We start from the raw sequence: 18,220 nt of genomic DNA, 5'->3' as shown, positions 1-18,220 counted from the left end.
CCATGGCAAATTGCCTGTATTGGCTGTAAATGGTCTTTTCCATCTATTATGTCAGTGGTTATATGCTTGCTAAATAAATCTTAATAACTTTTGATGCTTTTGTGCTTAAATGCCTTAAAGGCCTTAACTGCTTGAACCCCGATAAATGCTGCTTGCAGCTTTAATTATTATTATTATTCTGCCGTAAAACGCATCGTGCAGCCCAAACCGTAAGAGCTGGAACTTTGAAACTTTGACAGATGGTAGTACAAAAATCGAGGAAAGGTTCAGAGATTATGACCCCGATTGGCCCATAGGTGGCGCTATAACAACCAAAAGCGCGAAACTGCTCATAACTCCTAGACCGTATGTCGTAGACTCAAGTGTCTTATATCATTGGAAAGCTGGATGCCTGACGAACAAAACGTATATCTCCGATTTCATTTCCGCCATGATAGATTTTCCGCCATTTTGAATTTTGTCAAAAATCTACTTTTGCGAACTAGTCCCTGGTTTTTTGCCCGATTGGAACCAAACTAGTGCAGAAATGTTCTCTGGAGACTGAATATCAATAATTATCGAAAAAAAGTGGAAATTTCGATTCACGGTCGCTAAGGGGCGCCAAAACGTACGTTGTGGGAGGGGCCTATTTTACTAAAATGGCTATAACTCCCGATATAAATGAGGTATCTTCACCAAACTTGGTACACACGTGTATGAGCTTACTCTGGGGTCACAGCAAAAAAATCGCGACGATTGGCCTCATGGTGGCGCTATAAAATGAAAAAAACATAAAACAGGCTATAACCACCTGACCGTTAGTCCGATTGACTTGAAAATTGGTATGCAGTGTCTTGGTCCAAGGTGCCATGTATGTCTATGAGGACATTGGCGTATCTCAAAAAACATGGCCGCCATTGGCCAACGAAGTTTGAGCACCTATTAGACAAGGTTAACGGAGGCCGATCGGAACGAAACTCAATGGGCATGTTCGGCTCATGGCCCTAAAGGTCTGTAAGAATTTTGAAAGAAATCGGCCACTAGTTGGCGCTAACGAGTTTTACGGCTCTGTAATCACGTGGTGTTACAAATATCCAAACAATATGCATATCATTTGATAGATCTCCTCATCCTGAACAACTTTGCCTCAAGAACCATTACTGTCAATCAAACTGTTCATTAATTATTCATTAATATGTTAAAAACCTACTTTTGCGAACTAGTCCTAGGTTTTTTGCCCGATCGGAACCAGACCAGTCTAGGACAATTCTCTGGACTCTCTAGATCAATAATTATCAAAAAAAAGTTGAACTTTTGCATTTGGATGGCTGTAATAGGGTAATTTATAAAATGGGCGTGTCAAAATACATTAAAAAGCCTATAAATCCTAAATAAAAACTCAGAACTTCACAAAAATTGGTCAGCATATGTGACATAACATCATTAACAAGCATGAAAAATTCTATGGAGATCGGACGATAGGTGGCGCTATAACTGTTAAAAAGCTTTAAAATCATATATTTCCTTTGGTAAACTGCCTGTATTGGCTGTAAATGGTCTTTTCCATCTCTGATCATATAATTTTCATATCATAATGTTCAAAACTAGTGCAATACAATTCTCTGGACTCACTAGATCAATAATTGTCAGAAAAAGTTGAACTACTTCATTTGGATAGCTATAATAGGTTCACTTCAAAATCTGGCCTTTACCAAGTGTCCCCGAAAGCCTATATCTCTTTAATCAATGCTCAGACCTTCTTAAAAACAAGTCAGAACGTGTGAAATATCACCCTGAACAAGCATGAAAATTTTCAGACAGATCGGACAAAATTTGCCTCTATAACAGTTAAAAAGGTGAAAATGATATGAATTAATGGCATGTTAAGCCAATAAGTGGTATTTTACTGCCCCCTGCTGTTTAAAATAGTCATTTTCTCATATTGGTATTGGTATCAGCCATGGTAAATCATGATAAATTATGGTGTGTGTGTGTGTGTGTGTGTGTGTGTGTGTGTGTGTGTGTGTGTGTGTGTGTGTGTGTGTGTGTGTGTGTGTGGTACAAATATAACAAAGGTTTTATTTTCCAACATGAAAACAAACATAACAGAGTGCTAGTGCACAAACAATAACCGACAATGATAATGGATGAGAGGGGAACTTAAATACACAGATCAAGACAAGGACAACAGGTGACGGTTATGATGATGAGGAGCAGGTGATGATGAGGAGGGTGATGAGGAGCAGGTGCAGGTGATGACGACAGATGGTGAATGTGATGAAGACAGAAGGTGAATGTGATGAAGGTGAATGTGACACCAATATCACTGAAACATTTGTGTGTGTGTGTGTGTGTGTGTGTGTGTGTGTGTGTGTGTGTGTGTGTGTGTGTGTGTGTGTGTGTGTGTGTGTGTGTGTAGCATTATTGTGTGTAGCATATGTAGCAAGTATGCATTATTGAGTTAACATGGAAACACTGGTTTGCTTTAGTGCAGAAAACTGGTCAAAATCATGAGGTTTAAAGTGAAAGTGAGCCAATAAGTGGTCTTCTACTGCCCTCTGCTGGCCATTCTACTTAATTAAAATTTTCCACATGTGCTTGCATTTATACTTGAATACACACTAAAAATCACTTATATAGCAATAACTATTATAACATAATCATATTTTGTCAGTGTTAATCACTTTATTTGCACTGACACTTCAAATAATTGCTAGTAATGTGGTAAATCATGGTAAATCATGGTTAACTATGCTGTGTGTGTGTGTGTGTGTGTGTGTGTGTGTGTGTGTGTGTAAGCATGCATTGAGTTAACATGGATAAACTGGTTTGCTTTAGTGCAGAAAACTGGTTTAAAGTGAAAGTGAGCCAATAAGTGGTCTTCTACTGCCCTCTGCTGGCCATTCTACTTATTAATGAAATATTTCAACATGTGCTTGCATTCATACTTGAATACACACTAAAAAAATCACTTATATAGCAATAACTATTATAACACAATCATATTTTGACAGTGTTAACCACTTTATTTGCACTGACACTTCAAATAATTGCTAGTAATGTGATAAATCAGGCTAGAAACATGGTAAATCAAAGTAAATAATCCTAGATTGTCGTTTATCTCCTGGTAAATAATACTAGAACGTGGTATATCATGGTAAATCATGGTTAACTATGCTGTGTGTGTATGTGTGTGTGTGTGTGTGTGTGTGTGTGTGTGTGTGTGTGTGTGTGTGTGTGTGTGTGTGTGTGTGTGTGTTTGTGTGTGTGTGTGTGTGTGTGTGTGTGTGTGTGTGTGTGTGTGTGTGTGTAAGCATGCATTGAGTTAACATGGAAAAACTGGTTTGCTTTAGTGCAGAAAACTGGTTTAAAGTGAAAGTGAGCCAATAAGTGGTCTTCTACTGCCCTCTGCTGGCCATTCTACTTAATAATGAAATATTTTACATGTGCTTTTGCATTCATACTTGGACACACACTAAAAATCACGTATATAACTAACTATTATAACACAATAATATTTTGTCAGTGTTCATCACCTCATTTGCACTGACACTTCACATATTTGCTAGTAATGTGGTTAATCATGCTAGAAACATTGTAAATCATAGTAAATAATACTGAAATGAGGTGTATCAAGGTAAATCATGCTAGAATCCTAATAAATCATTCTGGAACATGGTATATGATAGTAAATCATGCTAGAATCATATTAAATAATTCTAGAATGTGGCAAATCGTTGTGGGAGGAGCCTATTTTACTCAAATGGCTATAACTCAAGAAGTAAATGAGATATCTTCACCAAACTCAGTACACATGTGTATGGGTTCAATTTGAGGTCACAGTAAACAATTCTATGGAGATCGGAGCATAGGTGGCGCTATAACTGTTAAAAAGCTTTAAAACCATATATATCCCATGGCAAATTGCCTGTATTGGCTGTAAATGGTCTTTTCCATCTATTATGTCAGTGGTTACATGCTTGCTAAATAAATCTTAATAACTTTTGATGCTTTTGTGCTTAAATGCCTTAAAGGCCTTAACTGCTTGAACCCCGATAAATGCTGCTTGCAGCTTTAATTAGGGGTTCAAGCACGAAGTGCTGAAACCCTATTGTAATTGTGCTGATTTTTATTATTATTATTATTATTATTCCGCCGTAAAACGCATCGTGCAGCCCAAACCGTAAGAGCTGGAACTTTGAAACTTTGACAGATGGTAGTACAAAAATCGAGGAAAGGTTCAGAGATTATGACCCCGATTGGCCCATAGGTGGCGCTATAGCAACCAAAAGCGCGAAACTGTTCATAACTCCTAGACCGTATGTCGTAGACTCAAGTGTCTTATATCATTGGAAAGCTGGATGCCTGACGAACAAAACGTATATCTCCGATTTCATTTCCGCCATGATAGATTTTCCGCCATTTTGAATTTTGTCAAAAACCTACTTTTGCAAACTAGTCCCTGGTTTTTTGCCCGATTGGAACCAAACCAGTGCAGAAATGTTCTCTGGAGTCTGAATATCAATAATTATCGAAAAAAAGTGGAAATTTCGATTCACGGTCGCTAAGGGGCGCCAAAACGTACGTTGTGGGAGGGGCCTATTTTACTAAAATGGCTATAACTCCCGATGTAAATGAGGTATCTTCACCAAACTTGGTACACATGTGTATGAGTTCAATCTGGGGTCACAGTAAAAAAATCGCGACGATTGGCCTCATGGTGGCGCTATAAAATGAAAAAAACATAAAACAGGCTATAACCACCTGACCGTTAGTCCGATTGACTTGAAAATTGGTATGCAGTGTCTTGGTCCAAGGTGCCATGTATGTGTATGAGGACATTGGCGTATCTCAAAAAACATGGCCGCCATCGGCCAACGAAGTTTGAGCACCTATTAGACAAGGTTAACGGAGGCCGATCGGAACGAAACTCAATGGGCATGTTCGGCTCATGGCCCTAAAGGTCTGTAAGAATTTTGAAAGAAATCGGCCACTAGTTGGCGCTAACGAGTTTTACGGCTCTGTAATCACGTGGTGTTACAAATATCCACACAATATGCATATCATTTGATAGATCTCCTCATCCTGAACAACTTTGCCTCAAGAACCATTGCTGTCAATCAAACTGTTCATTAATTATTCATTAATATGTTAAAAACCTACTTTTGCGAACTAGTCCTAGGTTTTTTGCCCGATTGGAACCAGACCAGTCTAGGACAATTCTCTGGACTCTCTAGATCAATAATTATCAAAAAAAAGTTGAACTTTTGCATTTGGATGGCTGTAATAGGGTAATTTATAAAATGGGCGTGTCAAAATACATTAAAAAGCCTATAAATCCTAAATAAAAACTCAGAACTTCACAAAAATTGGTCAGCATATGTGACATAACATCATTAACAAGCATGAAAAATTCTATGGAGATCGGACGATAGGTGGCGCTATAACTGTTAAAAAGCTTTAAAATCATATATTTCCTATGGTAAACTGCCTGTATTGGCTGTAAATGGTCTTTTCCATCTCTGATCATATAATTTTCACATCATAATGTTCAAAACTAGTGCAATACAATTCTCTGGACTCACTAGATCAATAATTGTCAGAAAAAGTTGAACTACTTCATTTGGATAGCTATAATAGGTTCACTTCAAAATCTGGCCTTTACCAAGTGTCCCCGAAAGCCTATATCTCTTTAATCAATGCTCAGACCTTCTTAAAAACAAGTCAGAACGTGTGAAATATCACCCTGAACAAGCATGAAAATTTTCAGACAGATCGGACAAAATTTGCCTCTATAACAGTTAAAAAGGTGAAAATGATATGAATTAATGGCATGTTAAGCCAATAAGTGGTATTTTACTGCCCCCTGCTGTTTAAAATAGTCATTGTCTCATATTGGTATTGGTATCAGCCATGGTAAATCATGATAAATGATGGTGTGTGTGTGTGTGTGTGTGTGTGTGTGTGTGTGTGTGTGTGTGTGTGTGTGTGTGTGTGTGTGTGTGTGGTACAAATATAACAAAGGTTTTATTTTCCAACATGAAAACAAACATAACAGAGTGCTAGTGCACAAACAATAACCGACAATGATAATGGATGAGAGGGGAACTTAAATACACAGATCAAGACGAGGACAACAGGTGACGGTTATGATGATGAGGAGCAGGTGATGATGAGGAGGGTGATGAGGAGCAGGTGCAGGTGATGACGACAGATGGTGAATGTGATGAAGACAGAAGGTGAATGTGATGAAGGTGAATGAGACACCAATATCACTGAAACATTTGTGTGTGTGTGTGTGTGTGTGTGTGTGTGTGTGTGTGTGTGTGTGTGTGTGTGTGTGTGTGTGTGTGTGTGTGTGTGTGTGTGTGTGTGTGTGTAGCATTATTGTGTGTAGCATATGTAGCAAGTATGCATTATTGAGTTAACATGGAAACACTGGTTTGCTTTAGTGCAGAAAACTGGTCAAAATCATGAGGTTTAAAGTGAAAGTGAGCCAATAAGTGGTCTTCTACTGCCCTCTGCTGGCCATTCTACTTATTAATTAAATTTTTCCACATGTGCTTGCATTTATACTTGAATACACACTAAAAATCACTTATATAGCAATAACTATTATAACACAATCATATTTTGTCAGTGTTAATCACTTTATTTGCACTGACACTTCAAATAATTGCTAGTAATGTGATAAATCAGGCTAGAAACATGGTAAATCAAAGTAAATAATACTAGATTGTCGTTTATCTCCTGGTAAATAATACTAGAACGTGGTATATCATGGTAAATCATGGTTAACTATGCTGTGTGTGTGTGTGTGTGTGTGTGTGTGTGTGTGTGTAAGCATGCATTGAGTTAACATGGATAAACTGGTTTGCTTTAGTGCAGAAAACTGGTTTAAAGTGAAAGTGAGCCAATAAGTGGTCTTCTACTGCCCTCTGCTGGCCATTCTACTTATTAATGAAATATTTCAACATGTGCTTGCATTCATACTTGAATACACACTAAAAAAATCACTTATATAGCAATAACTATTATAACACAATCATATTTTGTCAGTGTTAATCACTTTATTTGCACTGACACTTCAAATAATTGCTAGTAATGTGATAAATCAGGCTAGAAACATGGTAAATCAAGGTAAATAATACTAGATTGTCGTTTATCTCCTGGTAAATAATACTAGAACGTGGTATATCATGGTAAATCATGGTTAACTATGCTGTGTGTGTGTGTGTGTGTGTGTGTGTGTGTGTGTGTGTGTGTGTGTGTGTGTGTGTAAGCATGCATTGAGTTAACATGGAAAAACTGGTTTGCTTTAGTGCAGAAAACTGGTTTAAAGTGAAAGTGAGCCAATAAGTGGTCTTCTAGTGCCCTCTGCTGGCCATTCTACTTAATAATGAAATATTTTACATGTGCTTTTGCATTCATACTTGGACACACTAAAAATCACGTATATAACTAACTATTATAACACAATAATATTTTGTCAGTGTTCATCACCTCATTTGCACTGACACTTCACATAATTGCTAGTAATGTGGTTAATCATGCTAGAAACATTGTAAATCATAGTAAATAATACTGAAATGAGGTGTATCAAGGTAAATCATGCTAGAATCCTAATAAATCATTCTGGAACATGGTATATGATAGTAAATCATGCTAGAATCATATTAAATAATTCTAGAATGTGGCAAATCGTTGTGGGAGGAGCCTATTTTACTCAAATGGCTATAACTCAAGAAGTAAATGAGATATCTTCACCAAACTCAGTACACATGTGTATGGGTTCAATTTGAGGTCACAGTAAACAATTTTATGGAGATCGGACCATAGGTGGCGCTATAACTGTTAAAAAGCTTTAAAACCATATATATCCCATGGCAATTTGCCTGTATTGGCTGTAAATGGTCTTTTCCATCTATTATGTCAGTGGTTACATGCTTGCTAAATAAATCTTAATGACTTTTGATGCTTTTGTGCTTAAATGCCTTAACTGCTTGAACCCCGATAAATGCTGCTTGCAGCTTTAATTATTATTATTATTCTGCCGTAAAACGCATCGTGCAGCCCAAACCGTAAGGGCTAGAGCTTTGAAACTTTGCCATATGATAGTACAAAAATCGAGGAGAGGTTATCAAATTATGACCTCGATTGGCCTATAGGTGGCGCTATAGCATCCAAAAGCGCAAAACTGGTCATAACTCCTAGACCGTATGTCGTAGACTCAAGTGTCTTATATCATTGGAAAGCTGGACACCTGGAGAATAACATTTATACCTCCGATTTCATTTCCGGTATGCAAATTTTTCCGCCATTTTGAATTTTGTCAAAAACCTTCTTTTGCGAACTAGTCCGTGGTTTTTCGCCCGATCGGAACCAAACCAGTGCAGAAATGTTCTCTAGAGTCTGAATATCAATAATTATCGAAAAAAAGTTGAAATTTCGATTCACGGACGCTAAGGGACGCCAAAACGTACGTTATGGGAGGGGCCTATTTTACTAAAAAGGCTATAACTCCAGAAGTAAATGAGGTATTTTCACCAAACTTGGTACACATATGTAAGAGGTCAATTTGTGGTCACAGTAAAAAAATCGTGGCGATTGGCCACATGGTGGCGCTATAACATTAAAAAAAACATAAAACAGGCTATAACCACCTGACCGTTAGTCCGATTGACTTGAAAATTGGTATGCAGTGTCTTGGTCCAAGGTGCCATGTATGTCTATGAGGACATTGGTTTATCTCAAAAAACATGGCCGCCATCGGCCAATGAAGTTTGAGCACCCATTAGACAAGGTTAACGGAGGCCGATCAGAACGAAACTCGATGGGCATGTTTGTCTCATGGCCTTAGAGGTCTGTACGAATTTTGAAAGAAATCGGCCACTAGTTGGCGCTAACGAGTTTTATGGCTCTGTAATCACGTGGTGTTACACATATTGTCACAAAATGCATATCATTTGATAGATCTGCTCATGCTGAACAACTTTGCCTCTAGAACCATTGCTGTTAATCAAACCGTTCATTAAATATTCACAAATATGTTAAAAACCTACTTTTGCGAACTAGTCCCTGGATTTTCGCCCGATCGGAACCAGACCAGTCTAGGACAATTCTATGGACTCTCTAGATCAATAATTATCAAAAAAAAGTTGAACTTTTGTATTTGTATGGCTGTAATAGGGTCATTTATAAAATGGGCGTGGCAAAATACACTAAAAAGCCTATAAATCCTAAATGAAAACTCAGAACTTCACAAAAATTGGTGAGCATATGTGTCATAACATCACAAACAAGCATGCAAAATTTTATGGAGATCGGACAATAGTTGGCGCTATAACTGTTAAAAGGCTTTAAAACCATATATTTCCTATGGTAAACTGCCTGTATTGGCTGTAAATGGTCTTTTCCATGTCTGATCATATAATTTTCATATCTTAATGTTAAAAACTAGTGCATAACCATTCTCTGGACTCACTAGAACAATAGTTGTCAGAAAAAGTTGAACTACTTCATTTGGATAGCTATAATAGGTTCACTTCAAAATGTGGCCTTTAACAAGTGTCCCCGAAAGCCTATATCTCTTTAATGAATGTTCAAACCTTCTTAAAAACAAGTCAGAACATGTGAAATATCGCTCTGAACATGCATGGACATTTTCAGACAGATCGGACAAAATTTGCCTCTATAACAGTTAAAAAGGTGAAAATGATATGAATATAATGGTATATTAAGCCAATAAGTGGTATTTTACTGCCCCCTGCTGTTCAAAATAGTCATTTTGTCATATTGTTCTATAATTTATATTTAGACTTTATAAAATCACTATTTTAACATTTACAATTACATTTAGTAAAAATCCATCTGTTAAAGTATTAGTATTGACAGTTTGATCACATCATATATTTCAAACGTCTGTATCTACAACATAATGTGTGTGTGTAGTCTTAGGTTTCTGAATAAATTCTGAATCATCTGATTAATAGCTTACAAAGACTTTGTGAAATGTTTATAGACCATTCAAATAATATTTTATATAATGACATATCCCAATAGCATTGAAAAAATAACAACATTTGTCTTTGTGTGTGTGTGTGTGTGTGTGTGTGTGTGTGTGTGTGTGTGTGTGTAAACATGCATTATGGAGTTAAAATGGAAAAACTGTTTTGCTTTAGTGAAGAACAATGGTGAAAATCAAGAAGTCTGAAGTAAAAGTGAGCCAATATGTGGTCTTCCACTGCCCTCTGCTGGTCATTCTACTTATTAATGAAGTCTACTCACATATGCTTTTGTATTCATTAGACACTAAAAATCACTTATATAACAATAAGACACGCTATGATAAATCATGATAAACTATGGTAAACTAGAATCATAGTAAATAATACTAGAATGTGGTAAATTGTTGTGGGAGGAGCCTATTTTACTAAACTGGCTATAACTCAAGTAGTAAATGAGATCTTCACCAAACTCAGTACACATGTGTATGGGTTCAATTTGAGGTCACAGTAAACAATTTTACGGAGATCGGACCATAGGTGGCGCTATAACTGTTAAAAAGCTTTAAACCCATATATATCCCATGGCAAATTGCCTGTATTGGCTGTAAATGGTCTTTTCCATCTATTATGTCATTGGTTACATGCTTGCTAAATAAATCTTAATAACTTTTGATGCTTTTGTGCTTAAATGCCTTAACTGCTTGAACCCCGATAAATGCTGCTTGCAGCTTTAATTAGGGGTTCAAGCACGAAGTGCTGAAACCCTATTGTAATTGTGCTGATTTTTATTATTAGGGGTTCAAGCACGAAGTGCTGAAACCCTATTGTAATTGTGCTGATTTTTATTAGGGGTTCAAGCACGAAGTGCTGAAACCCTATTGTAATTGTGCTGATTTTTATTATTATTATTATTATTATTATTCTGCCGTAAAACGCATCGTGCAGCCCAAACCGTAAGAGCTGGAACTTTGAAACTTTGACAGATGGTAGTACAAAAATCGAGGAAAGGTTCAGAGATTATGACCCCGATTGGCCCATAGGTGGCGCTATAACAACCAAAAGCGCGAAACTGCTCATAACTCCTAGACCGTATGGCGTAGACTCAAGTGTCTTATATCATTGGAAAGCTGGATGCCTGACGAACAAAACGTATATCTCCGATTTTATTTCCGCCATGATAGATTTTCCGCCATTTTGAATTTTGTCAAAAATCTACTTTTGCGAACTAGTCCCTGGTTTTTTGCCCGATTGGAACCAAACTAGTGCAGAAATGTTCTCTGGAGACTGAATATCAATAATTATCGAAAAAAAGTGGAAATTTCGATTCACGGTCGCTAAGGGGCGCCAAAACGTACGTTGTGGGAGGGGCCTATTTTACTAAAATGGCTATAACTCCCGATGTAAATGAGGTATCTTCACCAAACTTGGTACACATGTGTATGAGCTTACTCTGGGGTCACAGTAAAAAAATCGCGACGATTGGCCTCATGGTGGCGCTATAAAATGAAAAAAACATAAAACAGGCTATAACCACCTGACCGTTAGTCCGATTGACTTGAAAATTGGTATGCAGTGTCTTGGTCCAAGGTGCCATGTATGTGTATGAGGACATTGGCGTATCTCAAAAAACATGGCCGCCATCGGCCAACGAAGTTTGAGCACCTATTAGACAAGGTTAACGGAGGCCGATCGGAACGAAACTCAATGGGCATGTTCGGCTCATGGCCCTAAAGGTCTGTAAGAATTTTGAAAGAAATCGGCCACTAGTTGGCGCTAACGAGTTTTACGGCTCTGTAATCACGTGGTGTTACAAATATCCACACAATATGCATATCATTTGATAGATCTCCTCATCCTGAACAACTTTGCCTCAAGAACCATTGCTGTCAATCAAACTGTTCATTAATTATTCATTAATATGTTAAAAACCTACTTTTGCGAACTAGTCCTAGGTTTTTTGCCCGATCGGAACCAGACCAGTCTAGGACAATTCTCTGGACTCTCTAGATCAATAATTATCAAAAAAAGTTGAACTTTTGCATTTGGATGGCTGTAATAGGGTCATTTATAAAACGGGCGTGTCAAAATACATTAAAAAGCCTATAAATCCTAAATAAAAACTCAGAACTTCACAAAAATTGGTCAGCATATGTGACATAACATCATTAACAAGCATGAAAAATTCTATGGAGATCGGACGATAGTTGGCGCTATAACTGTTAAAACGCTTTAAAACCATATATTTCCTATGGTAAATTGCCTGTATTTGCTGTAAATGATGTCTTCTATCTTTTATCATATAATGTTCATATCATAATGTTCAAAACCAGTGCAGCACAATTCTCTGAACTCTCTAGATCAATAATTATCAGAAAAAAAGTTTAACTTCTTCAAAAGGTGATTTTATATGAATATAATGACATATTAAGCCAATAAGTGGTATTTTACTGCCCCCTGCTGTCATTTCATCATACTACTCCCTAATATTGTTATAAAATTCATATTTAGACTTTTTAAAATCATTATTTTAACATTTACAATCACATTTTGTCAAAACTCATCTATTGAGTATTACTATTGACAATTGTGTTACACTGAGATATGGAAATGGACGAAAGTAAATGAATGAAATGAAACGAAAGTATAACGGCATTTAAGCCACGCCCCCGAATACAAATCCATTCATAACTCGAAAACGGAAAGTCGTTGCGCGCTCAAATTTTGATGGTGAGGACCTCTCCGGGCTCTTGATCGAAACGTGTCGTCGCGGGCCTCGGGAGCGCGCCCCCCGCGCATCGCGAATCCGCGGGACCCCCGATTTTGAACGGCCATTACTCCCGACCCAGACCACCCCGAACATTGTGTGAGAGCTCGTTGGAAAGGGCGCGTCCTTGGCTAGCTTCGATTCAAATGTGGTGTTATTTGCCCTGGGCATTCCAGAGATAATAGCCCGAACAGATATGCCTTATAACAGTCATAACTCCCAGCCCCAATCGCCCAAAAACACATTGATGGTCTCATTCAACAGGGCTCCTCAAGCACTATCTATGCTCTGAGTTTCAGAATTTTTCGCCTTTTGGTTCCTGAGATATAAGTAAAAAAACAAATTCCCATTCATTCAAACACTTCAACTGTAAAATGTAAGCTATAATACCACTGTTGTCCACTAGAGGGAGCAGCAGGATTACGCATGATCTTTTAATTCGCTTCAGTATTGGAAATAAACAAATGCTTTAAGAAGCAATCTTTTTTATTATGATGTTTTTTTTATTATTATGATATTTGTATATATATTTTTTTTTTTTATTATGATTATGAACGGTTTGATTGACATTAGTGATTCTTGAGGCAAAGTTGTTCAAGATGAGGAGATGAAGATATTTTCACAATATCACATCCTAAAAACATTGAAAACATATTTGTCTTTGTGTGTGTGTGTGTGTGTGTGTGTGTGTGTGTGTGTGTGTGTGTGTGTGTGGGTTTGTGTGTGTGTCTGTGTGTGTGTAAGCATGCTTAATGGAAAGAACATGAAGAAACTGCTTTGTTTTACTGGTGGATAAAAAAGTATTTCAAATGAAAGTGAGTCAATTAGTGGTCTTCTACTGCCCTCTGCAGGACATTCTACTTAATAAAATATTTTCATCTGTGCTTTTGCATTAGTTTTTGGACTATATCAAATTACTTGCATGAAAATCACCTATTATAACACAGTCATGTTTTGTCAAAGTTTATCACTTCATTTTTACTGAGCTCTCAGTTTGAACAATTCTGCCTCTCAGTGATTAATTTGAAATCTGAAAATGGTGTTATACAGAGGAGATTTGCAATTATCATTTTGTTACCTATCTTTTATTTTAAATATCTCCATCTACAACAAAATGTGTGTGCATGTGTGTGTTCAAGCATGGTTAGTGTATTAAGTATTATTGTTTAAGTATTATTGTTTTCATTTACATTTTAACCACCAGAAGAAGAACACTCATTGGTTCATTCTGCTCACTAAAATATTATTTTTAATTTTTTTTTCCATTTGAAATATTGTTTAAACTTAATAAAATCATTAAAATAACATTTCAAATCATATTTTGTCTGTTTATAAATCCCACAGACTCACATTGGCTGCAATACTAATGTTTTTGTAAAACACAGACCTGATAGTCTAATCTGTGTGTATTGTGCATATATTATTGATATTATTACTATTGCAAATCATGTTATTGTAACTCATATCTTAATAGAATATTATTTGTAATTTTAATTCTTTATTTCTTAAGTGTTTTTTTTTATGATTACTACAGATATTATCACCAAAGATATCAACTACACCTTCACTTTTAGTATTGACACGCTGCACACACAGCACAATCACACACTCACTAATGCATTCAAATAAATGTAATCTTACTGTGCTACTTTATTTGTACATGATTAGAATGAACAGAAATCTAAGACTATTTTTCTTCTTTTGTTAAAGCCATTTCAGACTCCAAGTAAGCATTATATTACTAATCATCTATTTTACAGGTGCCATACAATTGAAAACTGTATTTATCTTGGCATAGTTGAATGATAAGAGTTCTGGACATGGAACTGACATACCGTGAGCCTCAAACACCATTGTTTCCTCCTTCTTGTGTAAATCTCCTGTTTGCAAAAGACCGCTGAAAAATGAGTGAATCCCACCATAACACCGACTGTGACGTTGGAGTCAGGATCATTAATATTTATACCCCCCAAATTTGCATTTTCCAGTCCATGTTCTAGGCCAGGCAGTGTTAATGTGGACCTGCACAGCCGAATCATCAGAAGATCTGCAAGTATTGTGAAGAAGCAAGCAAGGACAATAGTGAAAATGGCAGATCATGGATATAAATGTTATGTCTGAGGCTGTGCTGTGGATTTGAGAACTTTTCATTCCCTTCCCACAAAACTGTCAACAGGCATGGTTGATGTTTACAACAGGATACCTCACCATTTTAATTCAAAGCTGTTAGTTTGCTCTTAACGGAGGCCGATCAGAACGAAACTCGATGGGCATGTTCGACTCGTGGCCCTAGAGGTCTGTAAGAATTTTGAAAAATCAGCCACTAGTTGACGCTAACAGGTTTTACGGCTATGTAATCACGTGATGCATATCATTTGATAGATCTCCTCATACTGAACAACTTTGCCTCAAGAACTACTGCTGTCAATCAATTTGTTCATTAAATACTTGCTATTATGTTAAAAACCTACTTTTGCGAACTAGTCCTAGGTTTTTCGCCCGATCGGAAATATACCAGTGCAGTACAATTCTCTGGAAGCTCTAGATTATTAATTATATAAAAAACTTTAACTTTACCCATTGGGTAGCCATAACAGGATCATTTAGAAAATGGGTATGGCAAAAAACACTCAAAAGCCTGTAAATCCTAAACAAAAACTCAGACAACTCACTAGACTGCCTTATGTGCTTAAAGACCCTAAATGCTTGAACCCCGCTAAATGCTGCTTGCAGCTCTCTGGAGTCTCTAGATCAATAATTATCGGAAAAAAGTTGAACTTTTGCATTGGACTGGCTGTAACAGGGTCATTTAGGAAAGGGGTGGGACAAAAAAACACTCAAAAGCCTATACAACCTAAGGGAAAACCCCAAACTTCACAAAAATCGATGAGCAGATGTGTCAGAACATGGTGAAGAAGCATGCCAAGTTTCGTGAAGATCGGACAATAGGTGGCGCTATAACTGTCCAAAACGTCTCTTCTTATTAGGGGTTCAAGCATGAAATGCTGAAACCCTATTGTAATTGTGCTGATTTTTATTATTATTATTATTATTATTCCGCCCTAAAACGCATCGTGCAGCCCAAAGCGTAAGAGCTGGAACCTTGAAACTTGGCCAAATGGTAGTCCTCAATTTGGGGAGAACCTATCAAAATATGACCCCGATTGGCCCATAGGTGGCGCTATAATGACCAAATTTACTACATTGCTCATAACTCCTAGACAGTTTGTCCTAGAGTCTCGATGTTAGCATCACTGTGATCCCTGGATCCAGACGGACAAAATGGCTATCTCCAAATTGCTCTACGAGCAAAAAAAAAATTCTATGGGCAATTTAGTGAAAAACCTACTTTTGCGAACTAGTCCTAGGTTTTTGGCCCAATCGGAACCAGACCAGTCTAGCACAGTTCTCTGGAGTCTCTAGATCAATAATTATCGGAAAAAAGTTGAACTTTTGCATTGGACTGGCTGTAATAGGATCATTTATAAAATGGGCATGGAAAAATACATTAAAAAGCCTATAAATCCTAAATAAAAACCCAGAACTTCACAAAAATTGGTGAACTTATGTGACATAACATCATTAACAAGCATGCAAAATTTCATGGAGATCGGACGATAGGTGGCGCTATAACTGTTAAAAATCTTTAAAACCATATATTTCCTATGGTAAACTGCCTGTATTGACTGTAAATGGTCTTTTCCATCTCTGAATATATAATTTTCATATCATAATGTTAAAAACTAGTGCAATACAATTCTCTGGACTCACTAGAACAATAATTGTCAGAAAAAGTTGAACTACTTCATTTGGATAGCTATAATAGGTTCACTTCAAAATGTGGCCTTTACCAAGTGTCCCCGAAAGCCTATATCTCTTTAATGAATGTTCAAACCTTCTTAAAAACAAGTCAGAACATGTGAAATATCACTCTGAACATGCATGAAAATTTTCAGACAGATCTGACAAAATTTGCCTCTATAACAGTTAAAAAGGTGAAAATGATATGAATATAATGACATATTAAGCCAAGAAGTGGTATTTTACTGCCCCCTGCTGTTTAAAATAGTCATGTTGTCATATTGTTCTATAATTTATATTTAGACTTTATAAAATCACTATTTTAACATTTACAATTACATTTAGTCAAAAATCCATCTGTTAAATTATTAGTATTGACAGTTTGATCACATCATATATTTCAAATGTCTGTATCTACAATATAATGTGTGTGTGTAGTCTAAGGTTTCTGAATAAATTCTGAATGATCTGATTAATAGCTTACAAAGACTTTGTGAAATGTTTATAGACCATTCAAATATATTTTCATAATGACATATCCCAATAGCATTGAAAAAACAACATTTGTCTTGTGTGTGTGTGTGTGTGTGTGTGTGTGTGTGTGTGTGTTAACATGCATTATGGATTTAAAATGGAAAAACTGGTTTGCTTTAGTGCAGAAAAATGGTGAAAATCAAGAAGTTTAAAGTGAAAGTGAGCCAATATGTGGTCTTCTACTGCCCTCTGCTGGCCATTCTACTTATTAATGTCTACCCACATATGCTTTTGCATTCATTAGACACTAAAAATCACTTATATAACAATAAAACACTAAAAAATCACTTATATAACAATTACTATTGTAGCACAATCATATTTTGTCAGAGTTTATCACTTCATTTTTACTGATACTTCACATAATTGCTAGCAATGTGGTAAATCATGGTTAAATCACACTAAAAACATGGTAAATCAATAAATGATACTAGAATGTGGTGTATCAAGGTAAATCATACTACAATCCTGGTACATCATTCTAGAACATAGTATATCATGGTACATCATGCTAGAACATGGTAAATCATGGTAAACTATGCTAGAACAGGGTAAATCATGGTAAGCCATGATAAATCATAATAAACTATGGTAAATCATGTTAGAATGTGGTATATCATGGTAAATCATGCTAGAACATGGTAAATCATGGTAAACTATGCTAGAACAGGGTAAATCATGGTAAACTATGATAAATCATGATAAACTATGGTAATCCATGCTAGAATCACAGTAAACAATGGTAAATCATACTAGAATGTAGTATATCATGGTAAATTATGCTAGAATATGGCAAATCATGCTAGAATCATAGTAAATAATACTAGAATGTGCTAAATTGTTGTGGGAGGAGCCTATTTTACTAAAATGGCTATAACTCAAGAAGTAAATGAGATATCTTCACCAAACTCAGTACACATGTGTATGGGTTCAATTTGAGGTCACAGTAAACAATTCTATGGAGATCGGACCATAGGTGGCGCTATAACTGTTAAAAAGCTTTAAAACCATATATATCCCATGGTAAACTGCCTGTATTGGCTGTAAATGGTCTTTTCCATCTATTATGTCCGTGGTTACATGCTTGCTAAATAAATCTTAACTTTTGATGCTTTTGTGCTTAAATGCTTAAAAG

Source organism: Scardinius erythrophthalmus (genome assembly GCF_964197995.2).
Source record: "Scardinius erythrophthalmus genome assembly, chromosome: 11".
In the NCBI taxonomy this organism is placed as follows: Eukaryota; Metazoa; Chordata; class Actinopteri; order Cypriniformes; family Leuciscidae; genus Scardinius; species Scardinius erythrophthalmus.
This window is presented reverse-complemented; position numbering follows the sequence as displayed.